Genomic DNA, 25073 nt, shown 5'->3' on the forward strand with positions numbered 1-25073 from the left:
AGTCAGAATCTATTAAAACAATATTGAGGTTTTCCTCTCATTTAGCTTATTGAGACGAATCGCTTTGTTTTGATGATTATGCATTTAGAAAGCTATTGTTGTATTCTGAAATAAATCATGCTTTAGCGTAGTGCGACATTCTTTAAAAGTACATTAGCTCCGGGCTGCTGTGACTGTGCTATGATTCTAGCATTTATGGAAATTATTTGGATTGATGCTTATCAAAATACCACTTTTGAATGACTGAAGGGTCAGGACTGTTTCTTTCAACTATGGGAATATTTCTAAAATGTTATAATGTCTGTTCCTTGGGGGTTGGGAATGGGGAAAATTTCCCTCTGAGCATTAACTGGTCTTGAAGCATGTGGGGCCCAGCTGGAGTAGTTTGGGGGAGGGTACAATTTCAATTTCTTTCATAATTATTGATTGTTTTCCTTGAGTCGAATTTCTCATGTGTGTTTAGTGGAATTCTTTTGGAAGGAATGGGTTGGAGGATGAGGTCTTACTGCGTAGCCCAGGCTACCCTCTAGTACTGAGAATGATAGGGTTATAATACCATGCCTCTGGTTAATGCTCTGGGTCCACACTGGGCAGGGTGGTCCAGGCTGTGAGATCTGTACCTGTGGCAGGCCCTCTGCAGCTTTCTTCTGTCCAGATAGAAGTGTCCCTTGAGGTCCAGGTGGCATCGGTGGCCTTGGGGTCTGTGACAGTCTTGGTTAGGGAGACTCTGTGCAGGGGCTGTTGTGAGCCCTGATCCTCTCCCTCTGCTCCAAACTTCCACCTTCCCTTTGGTTGTCCCTTGGTCCCAGGGACCCTTCCAGGTCCTTGCCCTCATCCTGGAGGCCTCTAGCCTAGGTAGGTTCCCATTCTTCCTGGATAGGTCCTGTCCCCAGGGAACCATTCTCCTCAGTGTGCTTCCGCCTTGATACCCAGGGCAGGAGGCCTTCAGAAGGCTGCCATAGCTGCCCTTCCTTCCCAAGCTCCAGCAGGACAGAGTGATGCTGTGTGTCCAGCCCTGTGTGGTCTCTTTGCCTTTTGGTAGCTGCATTGCTAGACAGCTCTGTCCCTGAAGTTAGTGTGGCACACCAGCTGCTTCATGACACACAGGCTTCTGTTCACAGCACAGTGACCAAGGCACCCCTGAACCTAGCACAGAGCCACGTGGCCAGCCCACATAGATACAGACGCTCTGGGGTTTGGGTGTGCTCTGCCTTGCTCCAGCCAAGTCACAGGGTAGTTTCGCTGGCCACAGGCACACAGCCCAGGCATGTGCAGAGCACCCAGGCCCGTATCCGTTAGTGCTTCCTCTGGGTTCAGCAGAGGCATGGCCGCCTGGCTTCCCATCACTAGCGTGGCAGTAAGGCCACAGCACCTCCTCACAAGGATGGCCTGCAGGCTGGGCTAATATAGTCACTTGCTCCGACTCCTGCCACTGGCCTCTGTGTGTTTCTGAACCTGGATAGGGCTGGCCTGGGTCCAGTAAGCACCCAGCATCCCTGTGCTCATGGGGGAGAGTGTGTCATGAGTCTGGCTTTTCCTCCTAGTTGACATTCCCGTAGAGCAGCAAGTGACTTGTGCCTTTTATGGAACTAAATCACCTTCATGGGTAGACTCCCTTATTCCCCCAAACCTGTTATCCCTATCTTACAAATGAGGAGCTGAGATTCAGAGAGGTTAGTGACTTTCCCAAGGTCACACAGCAAACAAATCAAGACAATGCCCTCTACTTGTTGTACCTCCCCAAGAATGCCTTTCTGCTGCTAGGACACCCCCTAAAGGCCGTGCCTGGCTTCCACAGCCCAGCATCCAAGAGAGCCCTGCTGTCATGTTCATGTTAGCCTCTGGCCAGCAGCCCGGACTGGGTGCCAGGTGCTGTCCCTGGAAACTCTGGTTAACTCTGGCGTCTCCCAGGGGAGCACAGTGACGGTGCTGGTCCCAGCCCACAGCTTGTTTGTTACGTTGCCCCAGCATCTCCCATGAGTGTTATTTACAGGATTCTGCTTTGTGGGAGAGGGGGCAGGCATCAGAGCAGGAACTGATTATTTTCTTTTATATTCTGGAAATAAACAATAATAATAGCAGCCATGTGTGATGGTGTTTAGAGTACTGCCTCGTCCCCAGTGCCACGGTCATCTCTGTTCCATCACACAGCCATGCAGAGAGGTGGGGCATCGTTAACCCCAGGCCACAGTGGGCAAGCTAAGGCTCAGAGAGTTCAGCTAGTTTCTAAGGAGTCACACAGCTTTGCATGCTAGCCCAGTGTCTGCTGATTCCACTCCACTGCCTGGTGTGTCATGGTGACTCAGAGCACCTGCCCCTCCCCCCCCTCCTTCAGGCCTGGAGTCAGAGAGGCAGACCATATAAATGACACTCCAGGCCAGTCCTCCAGGCCAGTCCTCCAGACCCTCGGGTGAAGCCCGAAGCACGAAACCAGTCTGGGTCCTGTATGCCCCTGTGTGGGCTGGCAAGCCTATGGTGAAGCCCTTTCTTGTTCCCCTGAGCGGGGACTCTGCTGGGGTGGGGATTAGCCCAGCAAGCTTGGTACCAAGCTTTCCTTGCTGCGGACCAGAGAGCTGTGCCCTTCCCCCTGCAGCTGCGCTTCCTTGAATGGAGACACCTCTCCAGAGGAGAGGAGAGCCAGGCCACAGTCATTCTCCCCGAAGGAGCGAAGGAGCGTAGGAAGAGTAACGTGGCCAAGGGGTGACAAGGTCGCGGTTCCATCAAGAGAAGGATCCCAGGGGCTGTGGTGTGAGAGTTCTACCCTGCTGGGCCAGGGGACTGGGACACCAGCCTCCCCTACCTCCCAGATACAAGAAAGCCCGGGCCTGGAGCCAGGATACACATTCTCTAAAAAGGACTTACTCCCTCCACATTTGCCTGAAGGTGCTCAGAGCTCACAGCCTACATCACAGGTAAATTCCCCAAAAACTGAAGAGCAAGTTAGGGTTACCCGTGTGGCAACACCATGCCGTTTGCCCAGACCCTGTATACATTCCATGTGGGTGGGGGATCAAAGACACCTCGGACACAGTGGAGACTGCTCTGAGCACCACACTGTTTTTGGCCTCTCTACCAGGTATAAACAAGTAGTACAGTATGATGAGCCCACTAGCATGGCTTAGGGTACAGGGGAGGCAAGGATCAGTGTGTCAGAGCCTGTTAAAGTCTGAAGGGACAGTGACAGTCCTCTGTGCCTTCCCTCTCTCCTACAGACAAGAAAAGGGAAAAGGTTAGAATGAAGTGCATACATGTAGACAGGTGCACACATGTTAATATGTGTGTGCATGCAGACATATACACACATGCAGGCAGGCACATCTGTGTGTAGGCTCACACATAACTTTCCCATTTAATAATGGACCCAGTCTAGTTGCTATGTTTTGGTATAGACTATATTCACTCCTTTACTAAACCCAAAGGCTCTGTCATCCACAGGTCACTGCTCTACTGCTCTGGGGACCCTGGCCCTGCTTTAGCTTGAGCTAGAGCTGGCAGTGCTTGGCTCCATGGTGCACAGCCATGTGGTGGCAGCCTAGCTCGGCCTAGGAGCAGAGAGCTGGATTCCAGTCAAAGCACTGTGGCCTGGGGCAGCAGGGCCAGGGTCACAGGGCCTGAAGACTGGTGAGCTGTCCCAGCACCCAGACATGGAAAGAACAAGGCGGGTAGCCAGCCTCTGCTCTCCATTAAGCCAAGTGTCCTCGCAGACTAGAACAGCTGCCTGTGATCTCCCTGGTGGGTGGGGTGGGGTGACCTGAGGTTGGGGGGTTGGGGACTGCAGTAGTGCGGTCTCAGGAGGAGAGTGCAAAGACAGTTGTTCACCGTGTGAGAAATGAAAGTGCTGGAAAGGCTCGGCAGCGTCAGCGAGTTACCAGCCATTCTGGAACTGAGCCCTTCATGGGGACACATGACCTGCTCAGAGCCTCAGACTGCAGCCCTAGAACCGTGAGGACTCAGCTTCACCCCAGACAAGCCACTGTCAAATAGAATGAAGATGTGGTCCGCCATCTCCTCTTCCCAGCCAGTGGTTAGGGGTGCACTGAGATACTGCTGCATGTGACACTCACAAGGAGATTCTCCCTCTCGACTGGTTGGGGACATTTTGTTGAACATGTTTCCCATCTCCCCCACATCACCCTTAGGAAGATACTGTCTCCCCATGGCATCTGAGAGATGTCTTGTCATAGACCTGGGCCAATCCTGCTGAAAGGATTGATGTGTCCAGAGAGGTTTCAGAGGGTGGCAGTGAGCCAGGGCCTGGTACAGGCAGAAGGGACCTCAGGAGCTTGGGGGTACCTGCCACCATTGTCCTGCTTCTGCTTTCAAGTTGGCAGTTTAGGTCTGGTTTAGTTTGGTGGTGGCAAGGGTTGTTTGTTTGCCTTTGAGACAGAGTCTCGGTGTAGCCCTGGCCAGCCTGGAACTCACTGTGTAGACCAGGCTGCCCTGGAACTCACAGAGACCCTCTCCTTCTGCCTCCCGGGCCTGGAAAAAGTTTGGAGTTTCATTTTAACTTCTGAAATTAGAAATGTCACAGATGATGCTCTGTCTGTGTGCTTGGACTGTGGAGGAATCTGTTTCTGTAGCCCAGCCTGTCTGAGGCTCTGAGAAGCAGGTGCTGACCACACATATGTAACCTCTGCTCATCTACCAGGCTCATCTCAGAACCACCCCCCTCACGTGCACACATGCATAGTACATGTGCTCCATGCCCGTGCCCCCTCCTGTGTGCACCGTCCCCACACTATCCAGCTGTCCTTCTGGCCTCAGAAAGACTCTCCGGCCCTGATAGAGGAGAGAGGGGAAGGAAAGGAAAGGGGTGCTCAGAGCAGTGGGGAACCTAGCCAGGATCGGGATGGGAGGCCCCACACCCCACAGTGCCTCCTGGGTCTCTCCAACAGCTTTAGCCCAGCTTTCCAGACTAAGAAACAGCTTTTCTGTTTCCATTTTCACACTTCAAAGATCACCCTGGAAATAAAATGTTTTCCAGTGAGATTCCAAAGGTTTTACACACATCCGAGAGAAAGGTTTGCCTGGAGGCTGCCTCCCGTGAAGCAAATGCTTAGAGGCCGTGCCAGGCGCTCACCCCTGTGGCGGGTCCTCACCACCTCTCGCCTTCAGGTGGTAATTTTTACTCAGCTAGGGATTAATGAGGCAAGGGTGCCTTTTTTCCTGGAAATACTCATTTCTGTCTTGGCACTGTTCACCGCTATTCAGCCATCCCAGAGAGCCCATCTCAGAGTGGGTACCGCAGTGGCCCAGAAATCAAAAAGGAGGTTCCCAGCCTTGACCAAAGAAGTTGGTTAAGAGTGAGGACAGGCTGGAGAGATGGCTCTGAAGTTAAGGAAGCTTGCTGATCTTGCAGAGGACTGGGGCTCAGTTTCCAATACCCTTACCAGCCGCGGGAAATCCAGTGCCCTCTTCTGGCCTCTGCAGGCACTTGAATACATTCGGCATACACATACCACATACACATAAGTTTTCAAGTAACTTTTCTAAAGAGTGGACAAAGCCAGACATAGTGGGCCACACCTATAAATCCAACACGTAAGAAGCTGAGGCAGGAGAATTCACACAAGTTCAAAGCCTACCTGGAGTACAGAATTCAACCTTGTCTCAAAAAAGAGTAAGGATGAGTTTGTGATGGGATGTGGGCCTTGTTTTTAACCCCGTGCGAAGTCCTGAATCATAAACACTGTTTGTAGTTGATGACAAAAGGTCATCACACAAGGTCATCTCAAACAGCAAGTGTTCTATAGGATACTTCTCTACAATGTCCCCAGATCTCCACATTTAAAAAAAAAAAAAAAGAAAGAAAGAAAGAAAAAAGAAATTCTTGGATGGCTTAGCGAGCATCTGGCTACTCTTCCAGAAGACCTGGGTTCAATTCCCAGCCCCCTCATGGCAACTCACAACTGTCTGTAACTCAAGTCCCAGGGGATCTGACACTCTCACACAGACATACATGCAGGCAAAAGTGCCAATGCACATGAAATAAAAGTAAATAAAAAATTTAAAAAAAAAAAAACTCTTTAGTATAAATGTCCCTCACAAAATTCAGCAATGCAGGAACAAGACAGACATTGGTGAACTTTGAGAACTCAGTAAGTAAAAGATGACGTCATTTATCAAGTTATTTAAATAAATTTTCACTAAAATGAATTCCTTGAGAGGTGACATCATTGTTAATAATTTTAACTGTGAGATTTCTTTATATAAAAACGAATTGGATTTTTTTAACAGGCTGACAGTATACTTGGCTGGAGTTTTTACTAACTTTGCCCACCCCTGCTTCCTGTGTGGGGTGTTCAAAATGTCGGCCTGGCTGCGTGGACAGGCTGCTGTCGAAACAGGCTGTAGCCATCTTGAACTCGGAAGCACAGCTGAGGGCCTCTGCTGCGACACAGGCCATGAAGACTCTCACAGCCACTCACTTCCAAGGACACAAACTGCTCTACTAGCGGCAGACTCTGTCCCAGCCCCTTAGGACTTTTCACCTTCTAAAGCCGCTTTCTACTTGGAGCTCCTTGTACCTGGCACAGCTTTCTCCTGCACCCCTCTGAGAATGCCACATTCTCTGTGGTGTCCTTACACCACAAGCTTCTGTCCCTCACAGAAGTTCTAGCTGTTGGCCCTTTGACGCTATCACAGTGTGTGTGTGTGTGTGTGTGTGTGTGTGTGTGTGTGTGTGTGTGTGTGTGTGAGAGAGAGAGAGAGAGAGAGAGAGAGAGAGAGAGTGAGAGAGAGAGAGAGAGAGAGAGAGAGAGAGAGAGAGAGAGAGAGGGAGGTATATACATACGGGGGTGTGTGTGCAAACAGTCGTGTGAACACAGGTGTGTGCATGCTATGGCATGTGTGGAGGTCAGAGGGTAACCTCAGTATCGGACCTCACCTTCCACCTCATTTCGGAACAGGGTCTCTTGTTATTTTCCCACTGAGTACACCTGGGTAGCTGGTGTCACTTGTTTCCACCTCACTATAGGCTTTTGTATGTGGGTTCTGGGGTGGAGTATCAGCCGGGCTCACTCACTGGCCAGTGAACACCCACAAGAGTACCCTTCCTGCAGAACCCCAATGTACCTTTGCAGGATGACAAATTAGTTTGTGTCTCCACCTTCTGGATTGCCATAGGCAGAATGTTCTACCATGAATGTTACCATCTCAGATCCAAACAGTCATCTGTTAGACATAAGGACATAGCACATTGTCCTTCTGTCTTTCCTACATTGTACCATGCTCTTACATCTTCTTGTATGGCTCTTGGAAGCATCTTATCCCAGCATCTCTTTTCTAAGAGAAAAGGTGTGGGGATGGAGCAGCACCCTGTCTCCTGGCCATTTGGGGTTCCACAGGCAGAAGACTTAATGGCCACCTGTGTTTTCTTACTCCGGACACAAATTAAAGCACAGTTTGGTGCTTGTCCAACAGCCTTTGTGGAATCAACGGAGGCACAAGCTGCCTCCACTTTACCAGGATCACAGGACAAGCAAAAGCTGCTGCTTTCCAGGAGCACCTCACAAGAGACAGTGTGGGGACAGTTCCCAGGAACAAAGGAGCAGAAAGCTGGCTGTTGTCCCATATCCCTGAGCCTCTAAGCCTTGCTCTTTCTCCAAGCTGGAGCCTTGACTTTGTGCTCTGGAGTCCCTGCCATGCCTGAGCTGAGACAGTTTTTCCGCTGGCCCAATAAATAGTTATGTAGCCATCAGGAGAGCCGCATTGTACACCTGTCCTCTTACTACCCGCTGGGTGCACAAAGCAGGCCTGTAACCCCTCTCTGCCAGGTGTTGCTATGGTGAAACTGGGATGGGGATGTGATGGGGGGATGTCAGGGACAAGAGGGGGTGGGGGGCAGTCAGTCTCACAGGAGCCCAGGGGAGAGGCGAGGACAAGCAGAATCCTCCTGGATCTGACTCTTCTTCGATTCTGGCTCATGTGGGGTTCCTCCTCCTCTTTGATTAACACCATGTTCTGCCTCCCCTGGGGCTTTTAGAAAAGTATTTTGAAGCACAGCCCCCTTTCCCACTGGGGTTTCAGTGTTTTCCCATGAGATACTGCGTCTCCAGCCTTGCTTTCCTGTCCTTGGCTCCTGAGGGCCCTGGAAACAGTGGGGAGTCGCCTGTGTGAAACCTTCTATGCTGGGAGGCTGTGCAGAAATGTGTTCCTTCACTTTGTTCTGACCAAAGAGCCTCTTTAAAAACATCAGGGCAGGTTTTCAAGTGGCTGTAAGTGATTTCCTACAAAAGACAGAGAGAAGAAACCAAAGGCTCCGGTTCATGTTGGCAGCGCCACGTTCCTCAGCCCCGGACTATGAAGAGCTCAGTTTGAATTATGCAGAGAAAGAGGAAAAAACAAAAGACCCTGTCTGGATTCCAGAAGAGTCATTCACAGAGTGTCTGCATTTATTAATGGTTTTTTCCCTTCTGTGGAAAGTAATAAGCCATAGGGACCTCTGGAATTAAAAACACAGTGTAAAAGTGTGGGCCTGGGTTCTTTCTGGGGTCTTTTCATCCTGCAAATTTCAAAGACCCAGTTCTGAGAGTTCTGGAACCCCGAGGTAATCTATTGGCTGTACTCAGGAGCCAGGATCTCTAAGTCTGTCGCCTTGTATTCGTTAGGGATGCCCAGAGCCTGGCTGACCCCTAGCACACAGGCCACAGTTTCACCAGCTGTCATGTAGCTATCCTGACCAGGTGACAGAGGACCTGTGTGTGCAGAAGACTTGAAGGACCTGCCCCCGGGATCTCTGGCACAGTCACACCTGCAGGCTTCCAGTGAAGTCTGAGGTCCAGGGCTGAGGGCTGTGTACTTAATAAGCACCCAAGGGGCCGTGCCTTTTGACACACTTCAGAAGGAACCATGCTTCTGAGATTCAGAGTCAGCTGTAAAGACTCCATCCTCAAAGCACTAAGACTGGCAAGCTCGTCTGCACCCAGGACTGAGCTCTCATCAGGGCTGCTACCTCTGACAAAGGGTGCCACTTGCTCTGAGGGCTGAAGTCACTAGCCCCCTACCACCACAGATGAATGAGGGTGCTCCCCCAAGGTACCTGCTGCAGGCCAGCTTATCCCAGACTGGCTGCTGTGTTGACTAACCTCTGCTCACCCACAGATGAGTAAGTCTTCACTCGTCACTTGGATGTACCCTCCACTCGAGGCAGCTTTGCTACATCCTTATTAGACATCTCTGGGAATGGCCCCAATGTCTATCTGCAGGATTAAGGTAGTCCACAAGACAAACTGCCCAGCCAGCCTCTGGCTGCACCTCGCACACCTGCCTTGGCCTGTGCCCTCAGGTTCTGACAGCTCAGTTTCTACCAGCACCCATGGGTTTTGTTGTGTGCCCTCTGCCCCTACACTGCTCCCAGCTAGTCTACATTTGCCATCTAATGTTCAAGCCTCCACACATTAGTTCTGTAAGAGGGCTGTGAACATCATCCAGGTAACGGGAGAACTGTCCCTTATGCAAACCTCACAGAACTCTCTTGGCGGTCAACAGCAGGTGAACAGGAAGCACCGAGACAGCTGGTGAGGAAGTCAGCTGCCTTCTCGGCTGCCATCCTCTCAGAAGTCTAAGCTCTGGCAACTAGTGTGGCAGATAGGAAGGAGGACATCCATGCGAATGGTGATGCTGTTCCTGGCTAAGCCAAAGCAGAAGCAGGAAGCTTGGAAGACAAAGCTGGTGTCCCCCTTCCTTTAGAAGGCAAGGGATAGCACCTGGCTCCCCACTCCCTGCTGTGGTCCCTGGGGTGCAGGCCTGCAGCTGTCGAGCAGCCCAGCATTTCTAGCAGCTAGCACTAGCTCTGCAGATCACCAGCCATGTCCGCTGGCTATCAGTGGCACTGAGGAAAGTCATTCTGAAGACTCCCAAGTTTGCAATTGAAACAGGGTATGAGAGAAGAGAGAGCTGAGCCAAACAGGGCAGCTCTTAAGCAGATGCTGTGCTGTGGAGCTGTGTAGACATGGGGTTTTATCCTCAGCCCAGCATGGGCATCTGAAGACTTGAAAGCAACAAGAACATCTTTTTTCCTACCCCAGCATTTTTAAGCTCCTAATATCATTTCACATTTAAAGGTGACAGCAATATCTTTAACGTACTTTTATTGGATTAATAACATCTAATGTTCAAAGCAATAAAGCGGAATGCTTTTATATCACTCACGGAAAACCCAAGTTTAAGAGAGAAGAGACCACACGCCTATGTTAAGAGCAGTAAACTCCAAGATAGGGCGCCTGGGCTTCTGGACCGCTGGGTGGGCTCGTGGGTGTTCTGGCTGTGGTGTGAGGAAGGGGGAGTGCCACTCGTGGCAGGGATCATGCAGAGCCCTCGCCCACTCTCCCGCCATCCGTCTCCACCCAGCAGCAGAATATGACAATGTTAGCATTTTTCATTCCCCTGACGTTACCCATTAATAAGGCAATGATCCAAAAGGGGCTTTGCTGAGTCGGTTCTTTATGCGCCCATCACTCACGACGAGATAATTTCACACAGGATCGTTTTAAAATTAAATGACGATAAAAACGCTCTGCTGTTCTGTGTTCACCAGTTCATGGAAGTCTATCAAGTCATTAATGTGTCATGACAAACTGCTCGATGGATACACGAGTAATTAATTATTTGAATAAATAACAAGTTGAACTTGGGGCTTTGAACCACAGTGACACCACGCAGCCCGCTCAGGGTGTCTTGGAAGCCTCTCCAGAGCACCGGTGTGAAGAGTTAAAATGTGGGCCGGGGGTTGGGAGTGATGAAAACGGATTTCATAAAGACAGGGTAAGATTTTCTGGGGAGAAAGGCACAGTGACACATCCCCTTGCCCACCTGCGGTTCAGTGTCAGAAGTTCCTTGGCAGCGGCCGTTTCGGGGTACTACTTGATTAGCAGTGACTTCAGAGAACAATTAGACATTTTCATAGTCACCATTAATCTCTGCATATTTTGCAAGATAATTACAGCAATTATTATTTAGATTTCTCTTTTATATGCCCATTGTAGAAAGGAACAAGTACTTATTATCCTGGAGAGTTCAAAGAACCTTGGGTGAAGATTTTTTTGTCATCCCCATGCTCATTAGCTCAGCTCGTGTTGCCTGGGAAAGTTCACCATTGGAGAAGTCAGAGTGATTCCATGGGTGCTGTTGTTAAACCTCAAGGCCAAGCTCCACCGTGGGCCAGAGTAGCTGATGGAGTTGTTTGCCTGGGGTGGGGGAGGTGTCAGAGGAGATGATCATGCCTTGGATTGCTGCTGTTAGGTGACCAGTACAGTCAGAAAGTACAGGAGGTGGCCTCACACCTGTTTCCTCTGGAAGTGAACCAGCCACCAATATTTAGAGGATGTGTGGTGTGTGTGGTGTGTGTGTGGGGTATGTGGTGTATGTGTATGGTGTGTGGGGTATGTGGTGTATGTGTATGGTGTGTGTAGTGTATATGTATGTGGTATATATGTGTGGTGTGTTTAATGTGTGTGTGGTATGTGTATGTGTGTGGTGTGTGTGGTGTGTATGTATGTGGTATGTATGTGTGTGGTGTGTGTATAGTGTATATATGTGTGTAGTGTGTGTGTGTGTGTGTGTGTGTGTGTGTGTGTGTGTGTGTTATGTGTGTGGTGTGTGTGTGGTGTATATGTCTGTGTGGGGTATGTGATGTGTGTGTGTGTGTGTGTGTGTGTGTGTGTGTGTGTGTGTGTGTGATGCTGTATGCCCTCTAACGGTTAATGTTACACCTGGGTAGTTTGTGGTTTTGTACTTCACAGTGAATTGATAGACAGCAGCACACTCATGACATTTGCAGATCACAGTGGATGTCACTCCAGTCATTAGTTGAGCCTCAGCTGTTCTTTCGTCCCATCACCAAAACCTAGAGAGTTTACCTGTAAAACGCCATGTGGGGAGGGTGGCTGTGGCTTACTGTGTCCTGTGTGGATGAGGTGCCCTTCTCTGGGCTCCTGATCATGGTTAACATTCAGGTCTTCATCCTTCCATGCCCTCACCATGGGAGTGGCCCTCAGACAGCCAGGATAGGGATGGACTCCACTGTCTGAGAGGAAGATCTTGGTGGTAGATTGTCACCTCTGGGGTCTGGGTCTGGGGGTAGGAGGGGATGTTGGTTTTTTGGGGGTTTGTTCAAGGAGGTGTTTGGCTCTTTTTGTTGGGGGGGGGACACTATACTTATCTAGTATGTGCTGTTCACAGGCTGTTCTTACTGCTGAAATACTTGGGAAGATTGGAATCAAAGTAAAAGGCATTGGCTTAGGCGGGGGAGTTGGCTCTGTCAGTAAAATGCTTGTCCTTCAAGCATGAGGACCTGAGTTCAATCCCCAGAACCCACATAAATGGTAAAGTGTCAGATGTGGTGGTGCAAGTGTGCAACCTAGTACTGGGGAACTGGAGACAGACGGTGCATGGAGTGTGCCCAGCCAGCCAAAGCATCTGAAAAATCTCTGAATTTTCTCTTCAAAGCCCCTGTCAGTTTCTTTGCCTTATTACCTCCCCTAAGACTTAGGGCTTGAGCTAGCCAACAGTTATAATCACTCAGGGTTCTGTGGTCACAGGTGGTTGGACTAGATGGTCATGAATGGAACCATTCACACGTATGGCAGGGGACAACTTCATTGATGTGGGAAGAGCAGAACCAGGACCATTGGCCTTCACTCCACACAGCCAGCACAGCTGGGACACAGCAGGGGACCACACTCCCAGGTGTACAAACTGGTGTCACATAGACATTGTGACACCATTAGCCAAAGCAAGTCACATTGCCAAGCCCTGATGGAGGAGAAGGAAAGCAGGTTATACTTCGTGATGGCATCCATGTCCCTTTGCAGACGGATGGGTGCTGGGTTAGGCCCATGTGGTATTTTTGCCGCCTACCAACCCCTACCTACTCTCAGAGACACCTGTTCCAGCCACAGGGCTTCCTCTGGCCACTGGGAAAAAAGAAAGGATCTCAGTGTTGAATTTATTTACATCTACTTTGGAGCACTTTATAATGATGCCTCAGAGATATATACTTCATAGTTAAGAAATCTGGTGTTTGAGATAATTCCTATTAAAAACTGGATCTCAGCCCTGGGGTAGACATAATAACCTGTGTGTGCTACTGACTCAGGAAATCAGGTTTGGGTGGATCACACTCACCTTTGCTCAGTCGGCGAGTAGAATAGGGAAGAGTCCTGGCTTGCGCTTAGTGCCTTGTGCCTAGGGCCTTGTGCTGGGCCCTGTCCCTCAGCCTGAACTTGGATTCGGCTTCTGTCGGCATAGGTGTGTGCTGTGCATGCCACAGGGACAGCACCCACGCTGTTCTGTCTTCCTCGGGGTGGACATCGGGGATCAACAGGCTGTCACAACTCAGCACTGGGGTTAGCACAGGTTCCCTGGGTTTTCACTGAGAAGTCACTGTTGTCCCTTATGTAATGGGCATACAGTCTGGGGAGTGAGATGCTTCTGGACACAGCAGCCTGTCCCTTGGCACACTTGGACTTGGCAGCCATTGGCTGTCACTGTCAATCGTTCAGATTTGGGGGTTGGCATTTGATGAGGAGGGGCTTTCTCTCAACCTGTGGATATGTTTATCAGCTTATATCAGCATGAACCAGCGGCTTCTTGTTTGTTGACCTCCTTTTTCTTCCTAAGACAGCTGTGTAGCTCAGGCAGGTTTTGAACTTTCAATCCTCCTGTTTCAACCTCCTGCATTTGGTATCACTGGCATGTACCACCCCACCTGTGTCCTTTGTCATTTCCTTAGATACTCAGATTGTCGAATAGTTACCAGCAGGAGCTCCGTCAAGCCAGCTTCCATGTTTGCATGGTTCTGTGAGTGTCTTTGTTTTCTGGCTTAAGGAGTTCCTGGTTTTCCTTTTCAGTCTAGAATCAGCCGTTTCTCTGAGAGCCTGCTTCTTGTAGAGCAGGGTGTAAGAAACAAAAGCCAGGGTTCCAAGCGCGCATGCTGCTCCCAAGTGCCCTTGATTCTAGGCCCTCAGCTGAGAAGCATGTGTTTGTGCATGTGTCCAGGTGTCCACACACAGTCCTGTATTTCCATCTCCATCTTAGTCCCTCCACCTAGACACGGAAGCCAGGGTTATGCTGACTAACCCTGCTCTGGGCCATACCACATAGTCTCTCTCTGTGCCCCCTCTTCTCTCTCTCCCTCTCGGGGTACCAGGCCTGGCACTTTTCTCTCTTGTCCTCACTAGTTAATCCTAACAGTTTGGCCCATGGTGTTCCAACCTACACGAACCAGTTTTCTTCTGTTGGACCTCACAAGTGCCCCTCAAAAAGCACATGCTAGATGGAAACCCCATCTCATCTGCTGGCTGCTGGCTTGTCCACCCTCATAGCAATTCCTGGCATCTCATTCCATCACCCTGCTCCTTTAGCCCAGTTCCCAGGCTCTCAGTTCTTCCATGTATGTCTGCTTCTGTACATTCCCTCTCCTACACTCCTTTCGCAAACAGCCCTTGCCCTAAGCACCTGCACCAGCTTTACTACCTGTATTAATTAGGGTTTGGGTGAAATAATTAAACACCCAATCAAAATAATCAAAAGCAACCTGGGGAGGCACTTGTTTCATCTTATACTTTCGCATCAGAGTCCATCATCAAAGAAGTCAGGATAGGAACTTAAGGCAGGAACCTGGAGATAGGGCTGAAGCAGAGTCCATGGATGACTGTTGCTTACTGGCTTGCTCAGCTTGCTTCTTTATACCAACCTGGATTGCAGGCCTAGGCTGGCACCACCCCCAGTGGCCCAGGCCCTCCCATGTCTATCATTAATCAAGAAAATAACCCCCCCAAGACTTGCCTACAAGCAGCCTGATGGAAGCATTGCCCCAGTTGGGTTCCTCTTTCTATATACCTCTAACTTGTGTCAAGTTGAACAAAAACAAAACAGGCAAACAAACCAGCCAGGACAATTGACCACTTGTCAACTTGGCACACTGATGCATTACAATTAAACCATAACCTTTCCTTTTATGTTTATCCCCAGTGTCTCAATATCAACATCACAAAATAAAAACATTCCAATTTTTAAAATTCCCACAGTCTTTAGGAATTCAAACACTAAAAATTCAGTCCATTTAAAACATCCAAAGTCTCTTTCAAAGTACAAGGTCTCTCTAAAATATCCAAAGTCTGTAGCAGGAATCTTAAAAGGTCTTGTTAATAAAATCAAATCCGGAGCCAGGTATTGGGGTGAATGCTGGAAGATCAGAGAGACAGAACAAGCCACAGCTACCTCACCTTGCTAGTTACTCAGCTGATCCTGTTTCCTCAGGCTGGAAGCCTCTGAGTCCTCATCCAGAATGGGTCTCAGCTCAACTGCTGCTCAAAGCCTAAAAGCCTAACCAGCCAAATGCTTCTAGTTTCTGGTCTTCATGCCTTATATATCTTTCTACTTTCTGCCATCACTCCCTAGGATTAAAGGCTCACTTCTTGGCATTAAAGGTGTGTGTCACTATGCCAGTCTGTTTCCAATGTGACCTTGAACTCAGAGATCCAGAGGGATTTCTGTGTGGAATGCTAGGATTAAATATGTGAGTGTCACTGCCTAACCTCTATGCTTAATATTGTGGCTTTTCTGTTCTCTGACCCCAGATAAGTTTATTAGGGTGCACAACATTTTGGGGAACATAATACCACCACAAAAGTCTCCTAGTTGTGGGCTCCTGTAACATCAAAAATTGGGCTACATACTTCTTATTTCAAATAGGAAAGGCCAAGGCATAGTTATAATCATTTCAAAGCAAAACCAAAGTCCAGTGGTGTGGAAAGCATGGTGCATGGCATCTGGAATTCACTTAAGACCCTCTGGATTCCACAGGACTTGTGCAGCTCCACCCCTCCGGCTTGCCATTCATAGCACCCAGAGCTCACCTCACAGACTCAGGCTGGGCACGCCACAGCTGTTGCTGTCCTTGGTGGTAGTCCCATGGTACTGGCATCCCCAAAATGCCGGAGTCTTCATTGCAACTGGGCTGTGCCTTCACCAATAGGCTCTCCTAGGCTCTTATGATGCCAAGTCTTAGCTGCTCTCATGACCTTGTCATGCCTTCAAAACCAGTATCACCTGGGAGACTCTTACAAGACTTTTACTCTTGCTTCCTTATACCAAACTCTGCTGCCAGCATGAAATGCAGCCTTGGCCCCATCTGGGCCATAACTTCTGAGTGCTGAGAAAACACTCCCCAGAAGATTTTGTCTCAGTGATGCTGGTCTTTTCCTAATCACAGCTTACTCTTCCAGCCCCAGGTGACCAGTATTAATTGTCCCAGCAAGGCAAAGGCTGTACTTCAGTGGGTCTGTCTCTTGCTGATCACAGATAATTCTTCAGAGCTGTATAGTCTTGTTACAGAATAGCACAGCAGAGTCTTTACTTCCTTTGGAAACTGCACGAGCCAGGTCTCTATCATCTGCTCTCAGCACTACGTTCTAAGTTCCCACAACGGCTCAGCCAGCCCTGATCACTCAATGCCTTTTCCAGCCAAAAAGCTGAAGTGACTCCACAGTCTTCCCAAACTCAGTCAGGTGTGTCACAACAGTACCCCACAAACCCGGTACCAATATGTCTCTCTTATGGTTTCTTTTTGTGTGATAAAACCCAAAGCAACTTGGAGAGAAAAAGGTTTGTTTCATCTTATATTTCTATATCACAGTCCATGATTGAAGGAAGTCAGGCAGGAACCTGGAGGCAGAAACTGAAACGGAGGCCATGGAGAGGTGCTGCTTACTGGCTACTCAGCTTGCTTCCTTATACTATCTGGGACAACGTGCCCAGCAATGGCATCACCCAGAGTGATCTGGATCCTCCCTCATCAATCATTAATTAAGAAAGTGCTCCATAGGGATGGGGAAAAAAACCGTGATCAAAATATATTGTGTGAAAATTCATTTTCAATTAAAAAAAAGAAAATGCTCACAGACTTTCCTGTGGGCTGTCTGATGGAGATGTTGCTCCAATGGAGGTTCTTCTTCCCACGTGACTCCAACATGTCACACTGACAAAAGGAAAACCAGCCAGGAGGTCTCCTGGGTGGTTCTTCTGTCGGTCACCCTAGCTAGACTGGATGGTTGGAATGCCCCATCTGCTAGGATAATATCCTGAAGTTGACTCTTCCTGTCTTCCCAGCCCACAAGCCCCTGTGTGACTCTTCTAGCAGCCATCTGGGATGACAGTCAAGGCACTGGCCATGGGTCTCTGCACCCTACTCCTGTGCAGTCGTTAAAAGCCCGAGTTAGAATTTCCCCTTCTGACATGGAAAATTCCACAGCTAAGTGAAAAAGTGCAGAGCGGTTACACTGCGGTGCTGATTTTGTTACAACACACACATGCATGCACAAACACACAAAGTATGTTCTTTACACTTTCAGACACACATAAATGCACAGAAAACAGCTACAGGCCCAAGGCCCATGCAGACCCCTGGCCTAGGGTTCAGAGTGTGTTAGCTTAGCCGGCCTTTAGGGATGGATTCCTTGGAAAACAGATTCATATATTGAGACATTCAAACTGTAATTTAGCTGGCAGTGGTGGCGCACACCTTTAAACCCAGCACTAAGAAGGCAGAGGCAGACAGGTCTCTGTGAGTTCGAGGCAAGCCTGGTCTACAAAATGAGTTCCAGGACAGCCAGAGCAACACAAAGAAACCCTGTGTCAGAGAAAAGAAAAAATACAGTTTAAGATTGTGTTGGTGTTGTGGTGACAAGAGGTCCTGGAAGGGAAGGCGCCCCTCCCCTCCTGAGGTGTCCACCCCCACAAAGGCGGTTGTGTGTTGCTCAGCCAGCAGGGCCTGTCCAGTGGAGCCAAACTTGCCTCCAGTAACAGTGAAGTGGCTGGATGGGAATGGCCCTTGTTTTACAGTACGCCGGCTTCCCTGAGGAGTGCTGTTCCTCAAGAACAGGCCTGCCTTCCTTTCTGCACAGCCACGCCCCCAGGCTTCATCTCCTGCTGGCCAACAGGCTTTCTGCCCTGGAACGGCAGGTATGAGCACTGACTCCAGAGCCTCCTGACTGTAGAGGCCTCCCGTTAGTCCCATGGATGTGATCCTGAGACAACTGTCTTCACCTTACGCCAAGTGCAAATGGTCTTGGAGCAAAGCCATCCGGAGTTCTAAAGTTTCCTCAGAGGAATGCAGCTGTCCTAGCTGGATTTCTAGGCCCCCCTGGGATAGGACATGCCCTCCTACCCTTCCTGCTCCCAGAGCTCGCCAAGAACCCCTAGAGGAGGGGCTGCTCTGAGCAGGGTGTGGAGAGGAATCACCCCTCAATTGAAGTGACAGAGTCGGGCATTTTGTGTAGAGATGGGTCTGGAGGTGATTGTGTGTATGTGAGATCCAGAATGCTTGCTTGTGCCCAACAGAACCTGGGGAGTGTCTGTTAGTGGGAGACACCTGTAGTTTATTAGCTTGGACTTCTTTATAGCAGTTTTGTTTGTGTTCTGTTTCCACCTGTGGGGTGGAACCCAAGGCCTTGCACCCACTTAAGCAAGGCCTCCACCCCCACCTGGGCTCTCAGCCCGTTAGGACTCTTTCCAGGGGACATTAAACAAAGGGACCTGTTAGGGGGCGGGGCCCTCAGTTCTTGTTTTCTTGAAGGAAAGAATTCAATCAAGTCACGGATATTTTAAGCTGAAGTTCATTTAGCAGAGCAAAACCAACAGTCAAAAAGAGATGGTGGGATGCAGCCCAGTGTGCTCTGTAATGTGGACTTTAAAGTTTTAGGGATATTTATGAGGTGACATATTCATGGGGTGAGGTGACCCTTTTCCCCTCCCAACTCATAATGAACCAGATTTCCCTTTCGTGGTATTTCTTCCCATGGTCCTCTAGAAAAGCCCGTGGGGCTAGGCTTGAGGTCAAAACTACAATGCAAACGGTATTTGAATGGTGCCAGGTCTCTTGAGGATACAGACCCTTCATTAGTTCATGTGGAGGATAGCACAAGCCTAGCTGCAGCTCAGGAATATTTAACCACAATGACATTCTGGCTAAGGGAGACCTGGCTAAGATGCAGCCTTGGTTTTCTTCAGTCGCCTCACATCTTACTCCTTACCTGTGTGGTACCAGACTGCTCCAGAACCTCATTTCTGGATCAAGCTTTGCTTGTAACTGCCAAGAGAACAGATGGCAGGGAGGGCACTGTTGGGTACCCTGTGCATCATACCACAGTGCAGGGCAGACATTGCATCTATACCTCTGGGAGCCTTTGACTGGGACTCACGGGTGAGATGGTTTACTATGGATACACGGATTTGTGAAGGGCCTTTTCCTCTGTGCAGCAGTAATATCGCCATCCCTCACCAACCAAGAAGCTTGTCTGTACATGGGCTTTGTGGTTTCATCTCATCGCGACAGGAGTGGCCCAGATATTATCATTTTCTTTTACAGTTGAAAGAAAGGTCAGGTAGATCGGCCCTTGTCCTGGTCACAGCAGTTGTGGGGTAGGAGGTTGTGCTCTGGACTCGTCCCCAAAGAAAGGGGCTGTGCTCTGTCTATGAGAATCATGTGTCAAGTGACTGCCCTAGAAAGGCTATGCTCGGCTCATTCATGCTTGCCGCCTCACCCCCACCCCGGCATCGCCAGTGAGGCAGGTGAAACTCTGACTCGGCATTAAGTGACTGACCCAAAACCACACGCCTAGCAAGCTGGCACCAACGCACATGTGACTGACACCAGTGCCCACACTTCTTCCTCTTGAGCGTGGGGCTCCAGAGTCTCGGACTGTGGCTGATAAATTGCTCCTTTGGCTTATGAATAACATGGCAAAACAAATTACTTTGGGGACCTAGAAGGAAGTTGTTGGCCTTGTGTAAACTCAATTGGAATGTCACTGAGCAGACAGCTCTGGAGGCGTCCACAAATATCTTCCAAAGATATCTCCAAAGTGAGTCACCCAGAAAGCAGGACGTGCCCCCCTCCTCCCCCGTGTTTTGGTTTGTAAATGAGTTTTTGAGAAATGGCCTTGAGATCTTGAGCTGTTGGCACTTCTCCCATCCAAATTGCAAAGGACTTTAGGAATGCCACAGGAAAAGGAGGGGAGGGGTGGGAGCCCCAAGCAGGTAGAGGAGATTAAAGGCTCCCCACCACTGCAGCCACACTGAATTCCATTTCAAAAATGACTACCTGCCAGTAAGCCAGTTTGCCAAGTCTCCTCTAGGACATCCAGATACCATTACCTGCTCACCTGCCACTGGGTGGTAACTGTAAGCAGGTAACAGCAGAGGCGCTGGGAATGGGATTTTGTTTTAAAGTTTACATCTTTACAACTCTGTTTTATGACTCTTTATCAAGCATGTTGAGAAGAAATCTAAGTATCCTTGTCCCTTCTGCTTGTGGAGATGTCAAGGAGGGATGGAGTTGACTGCTCTGAGCAACTTTGGGTGATGGTGGAGGGCCCGAGGTCCGGAACCCTGGGAGCTGGTCAGTGGGTGGTTTGTGTAGAGTCTGAAGAAGCCTGAGGCATGTGTCAAGATGGGGGATCAAAGGCGAGCTCTAGGGATGGCTTTGGGAAGTAAAATGATAGTTTCCACACAAAGGGAGGAGGCAGGAGCTGTGATGGGGAGCCCATTTGCCAGGCAGACTTCCTACAGGTTCATAGCGTTATCTGTGGGAGCAGAAATCCAATTTGATGTCCAACCAGATGCAGCATGCAAACTGGTCAGCTTCCCTGAGAGCAGCAAAGACGGGGTCTGGGTCAGCCAAAGAAGAGAAAACAGCTCCAGACACCCCCTCTTTGCAGTGGGGGTGAGGCATGCAGCAGATTACAGCTGTATTTGTTTAAACCTCAGGATCAGTAAGCATTCACAGTCCTCTTGACTTGTGCTGCCTGGTTGTAAAAAGAACAGTTGAACGAGCTCATTGTTTGGGGGCTTCTTTCTTTAATGTATTTTACAAACACTCGCGGTGACAGGCCTGACATGCAGATTTCTATGTACTTGCTCTTCAGTCTGGGATTACAGCATTAATAACACAGTTCCATGCTTCGTGCCATTTTTAAGCATGATCGTTATGATAAAGGGCATATACTTAATTACAGGCCTGCTTAATTACAGCTCTGTTGCAGCTCGTTTGTTTAGGAGAATGCTAATTGCGCTACGGAGCCCACGGCACATCCTCGCTTTCATCTGCTCCTTGTTGCTCCATCCATGGATCGGCATTTGTTAAAACTGCCACCAATTTTCTTTTTTAAGTAAAAAGAAGAAAGCAGTGGCCTGACACTAAAGGGACACAGCTCTAGTCAGATATCGGGAGCCACAGTCCTGGATGCCGTCTCCACAGCAGACCCCTGGCTGCTGTCATCAAATGTGTCCTGAGCTACCGTAGTGTGAGACCCATTTTACAGACAGGCTCAAAAGTGTGGTGGCCCAGTGTGGACACAGCCACCGGCCCACCCTTGCAGCACAGGCCAGGCTATGGACCCTACCTCTAGCTCTATCACAGCCTGAAATCCTGAGTGCCTGACTTGGGTGAAGAGGCCGCAGGTAGGAAGGCTGGAGGTTCACCATCTTGTACAAGGGAAGGAACCAGGTTCCTTGCTTCTCTTTTGTGGAAGAGACCTTGGAGGGACCGTGGGTCCTCTACCTTTCTTCTCTCATTACCTGCAAGGCTCGAAGGAGCCCTTGTGATGCCACCTGGGAACCCTACTCGGAGAAAGGACCAGTACCTGCTCTGGTGTCATTCCATGACCATGCACACAGGTCAGGCAGGGTCAGGGAGAAGCCCTGCCCTAACTCTTGCTGGTTGGCAGAGCATGGTGACCCTGTGAACCAAGTCACAGCAGTGTGTGGCCCTGAGTAGGTTCAGTGAGAGGCCAGTAGCTAAGACAGCAATCCATGCTTCTACTCTAGAACAGTCGTGATGAAAACATACCAGCCCTAGCTGGGGAAGGAGAGAGGAAGGAAGGGAACAGGGCTCCCCATCAGAAGGAGGACAGAGATGATTTATGAGCAATCTTGGGGACCACATGAAAAATGCTTGCCATCATTTTTAGGGATTATGTTTCCCAAACCTCTGAATATTTTCAAATATGGAAGGCCATCCAGATAAGACTCTTAGGAATGGATGCTTTTGAATCAGAGGGCGCCTTTCCTCCTACAGCTAAACTCGCAACACACAAACCCTGCTCCGGCCCAGCAAGTTGTTCTCCCTGTTTGCTCTGTGCAGTGATCTTCCACGAGGGAAGCGAGGCCCCTGAACAGTGGTTGGTCTGGCCAGCCCTCCTCCCTGCAGCTGAGGTTTCTTAGCAGATAGGGGCTTATGCCACCCCACCCCACCCCACCACCACCCCCCCACCCCCACCCCCCACGAGCCTTCTCTTCTCGCATGTGTCAAATGCTGAGTGCTGGGCCGAGTCTCACCTCCCTGGGGCAGCAGGCCTGAGTCTGCCTCTCCGTTTCCACGTGGAGTTAGCTTAGGGCCCTACAGTGCCCTCCCTGTTTTATCGGTTCTCAGGATGATCGTGCGAGAATATTATACAAGCTCAAAGCAGACCAAGTATCACCCGGATCCTGTGGCCATCATGTGGCACTGTGGCTTTGAGGAGGCACCTTCCATGTTCATAATCAAATCACACTGATGTGTCCGACCAACACTAAGCCATTTCCCCTTTTGTTACTGTGCATGTCTTCCGTTCATCCTGTACAACTGGACCTAAACTATAAGGTGTTACATTGTCCCTGGGAAATTTCATGCTCTGACGTAGCCCAAATATCAATATTCTGCGCCCTTTATCAGATTTCACTGCTGGCCAATTAACAAGCATTCCTACTAGGTCCCTATCCCGTGTTTCTTCTTAGATAACAGGATGTCCTGACCCCTGCAGAACGGTTGGTTAATCTGCCTCTCCAGTGCAGGCTGTGTCCTATGGAAGGGGAGGTGGATGCCACTGTGGAAGCCAGATGACAACTTTGTGGTATCATTTCCGTCATTCGACCTTTCTGTGATTCCGGGGCTCAAACTCAACTTGTTGAATTTGTGCAGCATGCTCCTTTACCCGCTGAGCATCTCACCAGCCCCTACCAAATTTCTTAAGACGTATTTATTTTATGTGTATGAATGTTTGCCTGCATGCCTATCTGTGCACCACATACAGTGCTCATGGAGGCCAGAAGAGGGTGTCAGATCCTCTGGAACTGGAGTTACAGATGGTTGTGAGCTACCATTTGGGTGCTGGGAATGAAACCCAGTGTCCTCTGAAAGATTTTAGCCACTGAACCATCTCTCCAGTGCCTTGCCCCCAGCCACATACACACTGGATGTTTTTAAATGCAATTTGGCCGGTAAGCATGGCCTGGAGGTCACATCTGCTTTGGTGTGTCCTATGCACCGGGAGCTCTATCTAGGCAGTTTCTCTTGAGCACTGTGATGCTGGTTCTACCAGATGGGCTAAGATCTGTTCTCTAGTGATGAGGGGAGTGTCTGACTGCCCAGCCTCCTGTTATGAGTCCCCTTTACCAAATGTGACCTCAGTCACTTTACCAAATGGCTTCTTTCCATCAGGACTGGGCACAAGGGGCTTCCACCTCTGTTGCCTATCCAGGCAGGAGTGTATCTGCCACCACCATCCTGGTGGCCACCGTCATGCAGCCTCATGTTTCTCACAGTGTGAGACACTCTGCCCTCTGTCGTCTGGTAGGCCCCAGAGCTCCCATAAGGCTCCCAGTGAGGACGGCCTGTAGAAGTGGCTAAGGAGAAGCATCGCTAGCCCCCGCACAGCGGTGGGAGCAGTGCTGTGCACACGCCCATGTCAGTTGTCTGTGTCCAACTGTCCTAAGTCAGGGCTTCCAGGTTACTGCTTCCTGCCTGTCTGACCTTAGTAGGCTCTCCCTCTGGACCCTCTGGTTCGTCATCTCAAAATGATTGGAAGTGATATGAGGGCCCTGGACCCAGCAAGCATCTGAGGTTAGAGCACCCAAGAGCTGTGCAGGGCAAATGGAAGCTTAGAGTTCACATTGGGTGGCCAGTGGCAGGAGCCATGGAGGCTTTTCCGGGTGTTGATGGGACCTCCATCCCTCTCTGGCAAGCGTGTGGCTTCCCAAGGACCCTTCATCTGTGGCACTGCCTGCGGTGATAGGTCTTCAGGCCGTCCAGGGTGTTTGCGTGTGGGTCTGTGACATGGACTCTGTCCTTCCTCCCTGGGCTAGTTTCACATACATCATGCTGCTCTCATCCTCTCCTGGGTAGTGGGACCCAGCTGCAGTGGGAGCCAGTCCCTGCCGCAGGTGTTTGTTGAGCCTGTAAAACACACAGGAGGTGGTCCTGCAGAGGGCTCCCGGTACAGGCCAGCCCTGCCCTTTGTTCCCTCCCTTCCTGCAGTATTGTGCACACACTGCAGGGCACATCTTGTAGAAGCACTCCGGGCAGGCGGGCAGGCCTCTGTGCCTTCCTCCTGCATCTCCTCTCCACTCCTGCTTCTCTTCTGCCCTAGCCCTAGAAGTTGGGCTCAGCGTTTGAATACCCAGGAAGCCTTCATTTTAGGAGATGGGGGGGTGGGACCTACAATGCCCATTCTAAAACCACTATCTGCCACAACCTCCCCCTCACTGCAGGCTGCAGGACCCTGCGCTGAGGGCCAGATGTATAGGCTGAATTTTGCCTCAGCTCCATCTTGTCTGTGCAAGACTAGTGTCTCAGTCAGCAGCAGTCCATGGGTCACACTGTGAGGACCATGCATCACAGGCTCCTCTGTGGCAAGATGGCCACCACTTTGGCAGTGGAGATCTAGACACACGTAGATTGCAGGGCATGTGGTACAGAAAGGGACTGAGTTTCCAGGTCCCTGCATCTCTCCTTCACAGGCTGCTCATTCCACACCCTTCCCCTCATGTCCTGTTGGACTCAGCCCTGAAGCTCTGACAAGGAATCAGTCACCATGAGCATGTGTTCCCCTTTCCCACACACTGAGTCCACTCTTCACGGCCCTGACAAGTTCTGGGCCCACTTTACTGCAGACCCAAAGCACACCTCGAAGCTATTAACCATGCTTCTTTCACACGTGACTGACTTCACCACAAGTCCAGGCCAGGACTCAAGTTCAGTCATTCTGACCAAGTCATTCTGACTTGTCCTTCCATGGAGACCCTGATGAGCACCC

General features: G+C 49.9%; 1 protein-coding gene across 1 annotated transcript in view; it reads left to right on the forward strand.

Annotated features, from left to right (window-relative positions):
- The window catches only part of Mvb12b (multivesicular body subunit 12B), a 163185-nt gene that overhangs the window by 112610 nt on the left and 25502 nt on the right, over window positions 1-25073 (forward strand). The window lies entirely within an intron of this gene.

Source organism: Onychomys torridus, chromosome 4 (genome assembly GCF_903995425.1).
Source record: "Onychomys torridus chromosome 4, mOncTor1.1, whole genome shotgun sequence".
NCBI lineage: Eukaryota > Metazoa > Chordata > Mammalia > Rodentia > Cricetidae > Onychomys > Onychomys torridus.